This window comes from Dermochelys coriacea, chromosome 16 (genome assembly GCF_009764565.3).
Source record: "Dermochelys coriacea isolate rDerCor1 chromosome 16, rDerCor1.pri.v4, whole genome shotgun sequence".
Classification (NCBI taxonomy): domain Eukaryota; kingdom Metazoa; phylum Chordata; order Testudines; family Dermochelyidae; genus Dermochelys; species Dermochelys coriacea.
Window position 1 is genome coordinate 5,785,472 of NC_050083.1, and position 11,216 is coordinate 5,796,687.

Here is an 11,216-nt window from a genome sequence, read left to right on the forward strand (position 1 = left end):
TAGTCTCCCCAAATGGAAAGGCACTGTTCCTGGAGAAGGGTCCTGAAGAGGGTTTCTCTTGTTGGCATAGGCCATCCACCTTCCCGAAAGGCAGGAGCTAGGTTGACGGAAGAATTCTTCTGTCTACTGTCTGGACCGATGTAGCTGTGCTGACTTATGTTCCCATGCAGACCAGGCCTGAAGGTTGGTGCGTGCTGAACAGTTAAGTCAAAATAGCTCCGTCCATCAGGAGTGTGTAAAAGGGAAACCCACTCCTGGGTGACACGGCTACGCCGACCTAACCCCCAACATAGCTAAGGGCATTCAGGGAAGCGGTGGGCCTAAAGCGACGGAAATACCTCCTCCACCATGGGGTTCTGCCAGCCTAGTCTCGGTAGCACAGACAGGGTTGCCACCAAGAGAAAGAACAGACAGCAAAAGCCAAAGCAGCCCCAGGGCAGATGGTGAGCCTGCATGTTGGACAAGGGGACAAGGTGAGACAGGTGTTTTTGACAGGCCGTCCTCCTGCCAGAGGAGGAAGAGCCCAAGAAGGAGGGACAGGCAAAAAGCTGCAAGTAGGAAAAGAGGCAGAGCAGCCAGGCAGCTCCCCTTAGGGCAAAAGAAGCCTCTAGTCCAAGCCCCTCAAAGGCAGACTTAGAGATCAGGCTAATCCAAAAGCCCAGGGAAGGACAGAAAAGCAACAAAGAAGCCAGCAGCCTGATCTCTGATTAACAGAGCAGCAGAAAGCACAGAGTGTTACAGTAACTCCTCACTTAACATCGTTCCATTGTTACATTGCTGATCAATTAGGGAACATGCTTGTTTAAAGTTACACAATGCTCCCTTATAATGTCATTTGGCAGCCGCCTGCTTTGTCCACTGCTTGCAGAAAGAGCAGCCCATTGGAGCGAGCTGGTGGGGGCTGGGAACAAGGGTGGACCGCCAGCCCCCCCATCAGCTCCCCACTCCCCTAAGTTCCCTGTGTGGCAGCTGCCCAGCAGGCTAACAATTGCAGGCAGTTCAGCTGTCCCTCCCCGCCCCCACTGCCATGTGCTGCTCCTGCCCTCTGCCTTGGAGTTGCTCCCAAGTCCCAGGAGCCTCCTGCTTGCTGTGCAAGGGGGTGGGGGAAGAGGGGTGCTAATGTCAGGGTGTCCCCCTTCCCCTACTCTTGTACCCCAGCTCCACAGAGCAGGTGGGGACATGGCAGGATGGAGGGAACTTGCTGGTAGCAGCTGCTGTCTCAACTTGCTGATCTACTTAAAACGGCAATGTACTTAGAGTGCGGTCAGCATACTTAAAGGGGCAATGCGCATCTCTCTCACACATACACTGTGTGTGTCTCTGTCCCCCTCTCTGCCTTGCTGTCTCCCCTCCCTCCATTCTTGCTGACTTGTAGCGTGTGAGGCTACATTAACAACAATGGGTTAATCCTTGAGGGCTCAGCCGAGTGCTAATTGATCATTTAGCAACAAGGAATTCCCTGGGAAATAGCCCACCCTCTGACTTCACCACCTAAACTAAGCTTGTGGCACCTTAGAGACTAACAAATTTATTTGAGCATAAGCTTTCGTGAGCTACAGCTCACTTCATCGGATGCATTTGGTGGAAAATACAGTGGGGAGATTTATATACACACACAGAGAACATGAAACAATGGGTTTATCATACACACTGTAAGGAGAGTGATCACTTAAGATGAGCTATTACCAGCAGGAAGGAGGGAGGGGGGAGAAGGAAAACCTTTCATGGTGACAAGCAAGGTGGGCCATTTCCAGCAGTTAACAAGAACAGCTGAGGAACAGTGGAGGGGGAGAAATAACATGGGGAAATAATTTTACTGTGTGTAATGACTCATCCACTCCCAGTCTCTATTCAAGCCTAAATTAATTGTATCCAGTTTACAAATTAATTCCAGTTCAGCAGTCTCTCGCTGGAGTCTGTTTTTGAGGTTTTTTTGTTGAAGAATAGCCACCCTCAGGTCTGTAATCAAGCATCTATCAGAGGCTCGTTCACCTGCGCATCCACCAATGTGGTCTATGCCATCATGTGCCAGCAATGCCCCTCTGCCATGTACATTGGCCAAACTGGACGGTCTCTACGTAAAAGAACGAATGGAGACAAATCAGACGTCAAGAATTATAACATTCAAAAACCAGTCGGAGAACACTTCAATCTCTCCGGTCACTCGATCACAGCCCCCACTGCCGAGAGCTGCCCCGACCTTCTCCACAGCAAAGTTTCTGAGCTTTGCTTTCCTTTGTTAGACTGAAGGGCAGCGGGCCTCGCAAACGCACCAGCAGCTACTTACGAGCGGTGAGGAAGAGAACGAAGCAGTCACGCAGCCGCCCTAGGCCCAGGCGTCCGAGAGCAACCTACAGGAGAAGCCCCTAGAAACAGACAAAAAAACCCACGTTCCCCGTGAACGCTCCGCACCTCCGCGGTTTTCATTTTCTGTCTTCCTTAGACTAGGCGCCGGGGGAGTAGCGCGGACGCAGTCGAGTTTCTCGCATGTAGGGACATCGCAGGGGTCAGCACCCCCGCAGTGCGATGGGGGAGCCTCGCCCTGGGAAAGCCACCTTGGCGGCCCTGGCGTTTCCCCCCACCAGGCAAGTAGGAGACAGCGGCGTCCAGCCGCCACCCGCCCTCTCCCACCCCACAGGCTCCAGCCACGGTGGGTCCCGCTGCGGTCCCACCCGCCGGCCCCGCCCCTCCTCCACACCAAGTTCCACGTGCCAAACGCCGGCCCGGCTGGGCAGCCCGCTCTGGCGCCCACAATGCTCTGCTCCCACACACATCTGCATACGCGCTGACGCGGCTCCGCCCCTCCGCTCGAGCCCCTCCCCCGCCTGCCCGCCCCGGCTCTTCGGCGCTCAGAGGCCTGCGGCCGGCCCCTCCCCCACCGGGTGGCCTCGCCGAAGGGCCGCTGCCGGGGCCTGTGCGGGGCCGAGCTGTCCCCGATCTCAGGAACGCGCCAGTGTCCGGCTGCGCTAGAGCCGTAGCCGGCCCGGCCCGGGGTCCAGGCTCCCGGAGAGACCCGGGAGCAGCCGGTATCGCGGCCCCGCCTCTGCCGGGGGGAGACGCTGCGTTGCGCTTCCCCCCCCCCCCGGAGGTGGCTGCCACACCCCAGTGACCCCCCCGCTGCTCCCCGCGCGGCCCGTGTCCCCCGGGGAGCGGCCGCGCAGCGCTACTCTGCAGCGGGGCCGCCCAAGCCGCGGGGACCCTCCATGGAGACCCGGCCCCAGGCACGTTGCAGGGCGCATGCGCGTGCTCCGGGGTGTCGCTCCTGACTCAGCGGGGGGCGCCTTGCCCTCTGGCTACCCGCCCGGCTGAGTCCTCAGTGCGCCTGCGCGCCAGCGGGACTGTCTGGGGAGGGCAGCTGCCCCCGCCGGGCCGGCTTCCCCTCCCCCACCCCATCTGCGCCCGGCCCGGGAACGAGCAGGGGCAGCCCGGAGCACAGAGAAGAGCCAGAGAAGCTCATTTGCATACCCACAGTGCATTGCGCGCAGTGAAGCGAGTCCCGGGTCAAGGGGCTCGCTTTGCTCCCCATAACCTCGGTTCCGATGGTCAAGCTCAGGACTTGAAGCGGTTCAAGTACATTTCCTCTAAAAGCGAGAGGTTTAGCCGGCTGTCAGTGTAGTCACCGTGAGGTAAGAACCTCACGCTGTTGCCCTGGTAGCGCCTCTGCAGGTTCTTTTTTGTCCTTTGGTTTTTCTTCAGATCGTATAAATCTTTCGCCTTTTACTAAAGATTTCCGTGGAGAGAAACAGTCCGGGGTTTTTACCCAATTTTTTGAGGCTTCACCTAGGTGAGGCTTTTTTCTGTGGTGAAAAAGCAGAATCGTGGCTCCATTTTATTAGCTAAATTTTTTCTCGTTCTTAAAGATTGTAACATGAAATTAAGCTTTGAAAAATATTATTTATAACATATGGGGAACTAGATGTGCTAGCGAGGGGGTTTTTCGGCAAGAATCTGTTTTGCCTTGTACGTTTTTTGGTGTTAGTGATTTGCTAAGGCAAGGCTTGCATGAGGTAGAAAATATATTTCAGATATATTTTCAGGTTTCGTTTTTTTCATGCTTCAGTTCATTCCCAAGCAAAGGATTTAGAACAACTAATCCCCGTATTTTGTGTGTTAATGTTTAATGGTTCGAAAGGGTATTCATACTGGCCTATCTGGTTATTGGAGATGACTTTATGCAGCAGACTCATTAGCAATTAATTCTTTCACCCCCACCATTTCCTGTAAGAAGGCCGGAGTGGGTCAGATCAATGGTCCATCTAGCCCCGTGGAGCGTACAGAACAGGACAATTTGGAGTGATCCACCCTTACCTTCCACTCCTGGTCTCTGTGTTGTCAGACATGTAGGACTTGCCTCAAGCATGGGATGCATCCAAATGCATCCGATGAAGTGAGCTGTAGCTCACGAAAGCTTATGCTCAAATAAATTTGTTAGTCTCTAAGGTGCCACAAGTCCTCCTTTTCTTTCTTTTTTGCGAATACAGACTAACACGGCTGCTACTTTGAAGCATGGGATTGCATCACTGACCAACTTCACTAAGAACTCTTGACGGACTTAGTCTCTGTTAACTTATCTCCTTCTCTGTGGAAGCCAGTTATACTTTTTGCCCTCACAACTTTACCATGGTAGGGAGTTCTGCACGTTAATTTTGTCAGGTGGTTCCCCCACACCTTTACTGTATTGTGGGAAAAGGTAAATAACACTTCACTTTTTACTTCAGCCACATCATTCATGGTTTTATAGACCTCTCTCATAGTGGTTCTCAACCTTTTTTTTTACCAGGGGCCCCTAAAATTAAATACACAGCCTTGCAGATCCCCAACCACAGGTGAAGCGGGGGGGGGGGCACGTGGGGTCACCTGCTCCCCCTGCCCCCACTAATGTAGCAGGGCAGAGCAGTGGTGTGTCTCCTTGGCTAACTGCTGCCTGCTCGTGGGGTCAGTGGCTGTGAGGCAACCCTTACTGATGGCAGGGGGAGATCTCGCTGCTGCAGTGATACTGCAATTTTTTGTTGTGCCCCTCCTCCCGCCTGCAAACCAGGTTAGTCTCTAAGGTGTCACAAGTACTCCTTTTCTTTTTTTGCAAATACAGACTAACACGGCTGCTACTCTGAAACCAGATTTTCCTTTGTTTGTAGGTCAGTTAAACAGCTGCTTTCTTAGTCTATTCTCTGTAGGTTCTTAAACCGCTCTCCTTAGTATACTTTCCAGAACTGATTGCATGGTTTGGATCCTTCTTTCCCTCGTCTCCCCACAGAAGAGAAATTTTCCGTCCTTTCCCCTTGGGAAAACGCCACTGTTTTAACTTAGGAAACAGTCTCTGTAAATATTTTGCCCAGATGAGGGATAGTTTATGGGAGCAGAAGAGGAGGAAGGTTGTGGCCCTTTGAGTCAGATTCATAGCGTTTAAGGCCAGTAGGAACCAGCCGATCCATCAAAAGGTGGATAAGGAATTGGTTAAAGGGGAGATTGCAACGGGTCCTACTGAAAGGCGAACTGTCAGGCTGGAGGGAGGTTACCAGTGGAGTTCCTCAGGGATCGGTTTTGGGACCAATCTTATTTAATCTTTTTATTACTGACCTTGGCACAAAAAGTGGGAGTGTGCTAATAAAGTTTGCAGATGATACAAAGCTGGGAGGTATTGCCAATTCAGAGAAGGATCGGGATATTATACAGGAGGATCCGGATGACCTTGTAAACTGGAGTAATAGTAATAGGATGAAATTTAATAGTGAGAAGTGTAAGGTTATGCATTTAGGGATTAATAACAAGAATTTTAGTTCTAAGTTGGGGACGCATCAATTAGAAGTAACGGAAGAGGAGAAGGACCTTGGAGTATTGGTTGATCATAGGATGACTATGAGCTGCCAATGTGATATGGCTGTGAAAAAAGCTAATGCGGTTTTGGGATGCATCAGGAGAGGCATTTCCAGTAGGGATAAGGAGGTTTTAGTACCGTTATACAAGGCACTGGTGAGACCTCACCTAGAATACTGTGTGCAGTTCTGGTCTCCCATGTTTAAAAAGGATGAATTCAAACTGGAGCAGGTACAGAGAAGGGCTACTAGGATGATTCGAGGAATGGAAAACTTGTCTTATGAAAGGAGACTTAAGGAGCTTGGCTTGTTTAGCCTAACTAAAAGAAGGTTGAGGGGAGATATGATTGCTCTCTATAACTATATCAGAGGGATAAATACAGGAGAGGGAGAGGAATTATTTAAGCTCAGCACCAATGTGGACACAAGAACAAATGGGTATAAACTGGCCACCAGGAAGTTTAGACTTGAAATCAGACAAAGGTTTTTAACCATCAGAGGAGTGAAGTTTTGGAATAGCCTTCCAAGGGAAGCAGTGGGGGCAAAAGATCTATCTGGTTTTAAGATTCTACTCGATAAGTTTATGGAGGAGATGGTATGATGGGGTAATGGGATTTTAGTAAGTAATTGATCTTTAAATATTCAGGGTAAATAGGCCAAATCCCCTGAGATGGGATATTAGATGGATGGGATCTGAGTTACTATAGAAAATTCTTTCCTGGGTATCTGGCTGGTGAATCTTGCCCATATGCTCAGGGTTTAGCTGATCGCCATATTTGGGGTCGGGAAGGAATTTTCCTCCAGGGCAGATTGGAGAGGCCCTGGAGGTTTTTCGCCTTCCTCTGTAGCATGGGGCATGGTTGACTTGAGGGAGGCTTCTCTGCTCCTTGAAGTCTTTGAACCATGATTTAAGGACTTTAATAGCTCAGACATGGGTGAGGTTTTTCATAGGAGTGGGTGGGTGAGATTCTGTGGCCTGCGCTGTGCAGGAGGTCGGACTAGATGATCAGAATGGTCCCTTCTGACCTTAGTATCTATGAATCTATGATTTGATGCGATTGACTGTATGTTTGAGATAGTACTGACAGAAGTCTCTGTTTTTTTAATACAGAACAACTTAGTAGTTATTAATTCTCTCTGCTCACAATCTATTCAAAAGCACCATAAACCAGTTAAACAGACTACTATATTCACCACTTTCCCTCTCCAAAGAGGTATCAGCCTTGAGGTAATATATGTGACTGCCACTGCTGAAAAGTGCTATCAATGCTTTACAAAAATGAAAAGGAGTACTTGTGGCACCTTAGAGACTAACAAATTTATTAGAGCATAAGCTTTCGTGAGCTACAGCTCACTTCATCGGATGCATTTGGTGAAAAAAACAGAGGAGAGATTTATATACACACACACAGAGAACATGAAACAATGGGTTTATCATACACACTGTAAGGAGAGTGCACATGCATCATGTGCCAGCAATGCCCCTCTGCCATGTACATTGGCCAAACTGGACAGTCTCTACGTAAAAGAATGAATGGACACAAATCAGACGTCAAGAATTACAACATTCAAAAACCAGTTGGAGAACGCTTCAATCTCTCTGGTCACTCGATCACAGACCTAAGAGTGGCTATACTTCAACAAAAAAGCTTCAGAAACAGACTCCAACGAGAGACTGCTGAATTGGAATTAATTTGCAAACTGGATACAATTAACTTAGGCTTGAATAGAGACTGGGAATGGATGAGTCATTACACAAAGTAAAACTATTTCCCCATGTTATTTCTCCCCCCCACCCCACCCCCCACTGTTCCTCTGATATTCTTGTTAACTGCTGGAATTAGCCTACCTTGCTTGTCACCATGAAAGGTTTTCCTCCTTTCCCCCCCCTGCTGCTGGTGATGGCTTATCTTAAGTGATCACTCTCCTTACAGTGTGTATGATAAACCCATTGTTTCATGTTCTCTGTGTGTGTGTATATAAATCTCTCCTCTGTTTTTTCCACCAAATGCATCCGATGAAGTGAGCTGTAGCTCACGAAAGCTTATGCTCTAATAAATTTGTTAGTCTCTAAGGTGCCACAAGTACTCCTTTTCTTTTTGCGAATACAGACTAACACGGCTGCTACTCTGAAACCTTACAAAAATGAGGAAGCATTATTATCCCCATTCAGTGGGTGGGAAAGATGAGGCACAGAAGATGGCTGCTGTCACACAGTAAGCCACTCTTTTTAGCATATGCTTCAGGTGGCACGTGAGCAGGATTCATTACCGAATTTAGTCCACTGGTTGGATCATTAGTTTCCCCGGCCAGGCCAGGGCACTGATGGGGAGTACAACATGAATACTGATCCATGCCGCCCTGGTAAGCCAATGGTAGAATGAGAATAGAGCCGAAATCTCCTGATTTACATCCCCAGTGTCCTATCCACTAGTCTACACGGCCTCCCTTCATAGAACTGATCCCAAGTTCTCACTAAATTTCACCTTGAACCCAGGACTCGTCCTAACTGGATTGAGGGAGGGAGGGCTGGTCATGGAGGTTGGGTGATTTTATCTCCTGGTGCCTCACATGGGGAAAACAGGCTGAATGACTTTGGACACAATCTGGTATATAAAAACCCCAGAGAGGTGATATGGGAGAGGCAGTTCGGAGCACTCACAGCGATTCCCTGCAGGGGGACCAGTTACAGGGTAGTATCGAGCCAGAAAAGCATCAACACACAGGAAATGGATGGCAAGGGGATGCTGAGAAGCTGGGGGAGGGAGCCAGAAGAGCCCAGTGGGTTTCTCAGTGGGGCGTGGTGGTTCTATTTGTACTGCCAAAGGCCGAGTCCTCCTGTGATGTTTTCTCATTCCTCATGGCCACCTTGTGGGGCCTCTCCAGGACTCGCTCTGTTTGCTTTGGAGGAGGGCTTGTGCTTTCCACAAAGTGACTCTTCTTCCCCGCAGTCTCTTTCCCGCATCCCCCAAACCTGGCTGACTGGCTGCTCACAGACCAGCCTATGGAGCTGGCTGGCTTTCCTGGTGACTGGGAGGAGGAGAAGCAAATAACTGAAATAAACTTTTTTTTATAATCTGCTGCAGGGTTGGGTCAGCAAAGCAGGGACTTGTATTTCCGGTGAAGGCCGCACAGGCCCTGATCCTGCATGGGGAGCCGGTGGTTCCACTCCTGTTTCTGGACCATTATCCAGGCAGGACTGCAGCCACAGTTTGCCAAATGGCTAACTAATGTTACCTCTCAGATTGGGGGTGGCCCCATCTGATGCCAAGTCTATGAGAGACTAAATGTGGGGCACAGATAGTTGAATGTCTTACATGAGGGGAGAGAATGAAATAAACCCCAGGAGGAAAGCAAGTGATAAGGCTGCCTTCATTCAGGCCTTGTCTGAACAGGAGTTGCTCCAGTTTAAATTAAATTGCCTTATAAAGCAGTATAAAGCCATATGTGTGCTCTTACAATGGTTTAAAACTAGTCAGATCAGGTTAACTTGCACCTGCAAAATTACCAATATGAGCAAAACTGCTAATAACCCAGGTTTAAACAAATAGCTTCCACCCATGGGTGAAACTTCTGCCTTAGAAAAGGCCTCAAAATATATGTTAGGGCATGGCTGACTGTAAGCATGAGCAAAGCATATAGTTCAGTGGTTTGAGTATTGGCCTGCTAAACTCAGGGTTGTGAGTTCAATCCTTGAGGGGGCCATTTAGGGATCTGGGGCAAAAATTGGGGATTGGTCCTGCTTTGAGCAGGGGGTTGGACTAGATGACCTCCTGAGGTCCCTTCCAACCCTGATATTCTATAGTTCTATGATTATGTTTAGGGCCCCTACAATCCATAGTGCTATGTGTCTCTCTCTCCACTAATAGGGTGAAGGGGGATGGGAAAACAAGTCATAACCTGATCTGCATCCATCTCCTTCCTGGAAGCTTTTGGGGGGTCCATCAATCAACCAGTCTCCCACTCTTACTCTCCCCGTATGCATCTAGTAGTATTGAGAGCTAATAGAGTTAAGCCTTGTGTGCTTTGTCACTAGAGCTTGAATCTGAGATGGCCTTGAATTATCTGGCATAACTGTTAGGGTTTTGGTGTGCATGACCCCTTTCTATTTCTAGGAGTCTGCAGCTGCCATTTTGGGAGAGGAGCTGGGACTGAAGAGACACATGCTGCGCTCTTCACTTCTCTTTCTTGTATTGTTGTTTCCTTCAATCTAAACCAGTGGTTTTCCACCCTTTTTCATTTGCAGACCCATAAACATTTTCAAATGGAGGTGCAGACCCCTTTGAAATCATAGAATCATAGAAGATTAGGGTTGGAAGAGACCTCAGGAGATCTAGTCCAATCCCCTGCTCAAAGCAGGACTAACCCCAACTAAATCATCCCAGCCAGGGCTTTGTCAAGCCGGGCCATAAAAACCTCTAAGGATGGAGATTCCACCACCTCCCTAAATAACCCATTCCACCCTCCTACTGAAACAGTTTTTCCTAATGTCCAACCTAGACCTCCCCCACTGCAACTTGAGACCATTGCTCCTTGTTCTGACATCTGCTACCACTGAGAACAGCTGAGCTCCATCCTCTTTGGAACCTCCCTTCAGGTATTTAAAGGCTGCTATCAAATCCCGCCTTCACTCTTCTCTTCTGCAGACTAAATAAGCCCAGTTCCCTCAGCCTCTCCTCATAAGTTATGTACCCCAGGCCAGCTCCCTAATCGTTTTCATTGCCTCTGCTGGACTCTTTCCAATTTCTCCACATCCTTTCTGTAGGGCCAAAAACTGGACACAATACCCTACTCACCTAGGCTGGAAGGAAGCAGGGCCCTGGAATTTTGGAAATTAAAGGGTCCATCCATTTCCCATTACCAATCAACTGAGCCAACCTAGCCTCTGACATTCCTGTGCTAAGACTGGGGGTTTGGGGGGGAGAGGTGGCAATTTACCCTCTACTCTGCAGATGTAGGAGTCATGTTTGATTTAATTTTCTGCTCTGCCTCCTAGCTTGGACTGTCACATCCCCATTCCTGATTTCTCAGGTTGTCTAGTTCACTATTTGCCTCATCAAGCTTGTAATTTTCCCCTTTTGAACTGCATTAAAATTAAAAGCTTTAACCACCATGTTAGCTCAGTTAATCACGGTGGCCGTGTGGAACTCACTGCTGCAGGAGCTCATCATGTCCCACAAAGTGGCTGGATTTTGAGAAGAGCTGGATCACTGCATGGCCACTAACAGCATTTGTTGCTAGGCAAACTAAGGTAATTAGGGTATCCGATGTCATGCTTTAGGGCATAGGTGGCTCACTGTGGGTGGCAGGAAGGAATTTTTCTTCCCCATGTGCAGAACTGCATAGTTGGCCCAGCGTAGCACAGTTGTTAATCACCTTTCTCTGAAGCATCAAATCTTGGCT

The 11,216-nt window shown here is 49.1% G+C and overlaps 1 non-coding gene and 1 pseudogene across 1 annotated transcript; one reads left to right on the forward strand and one right to left on the reverse strand.

Moving 5' to 3' along the window:
• Positions 1-2,466: 2,466 nt before the first annotated feature.
• Positions 2,467-2,593, reverse strand: LOC119844420 (annotated as a pseudogene).
• Positions 2,594-3,676: 1,083 nt separating this feature from the next.
• Positions 3,677-3,792, forward strand: LOC119844434. The gene has a single exon (XR_005289263.1). It is a non-coding gene; the product is annotated as a U5 spliceosomal RNA (small nuclear RNA).
• Positions 3,793-11,216: the final 7,424 nt, after the last annotated feature.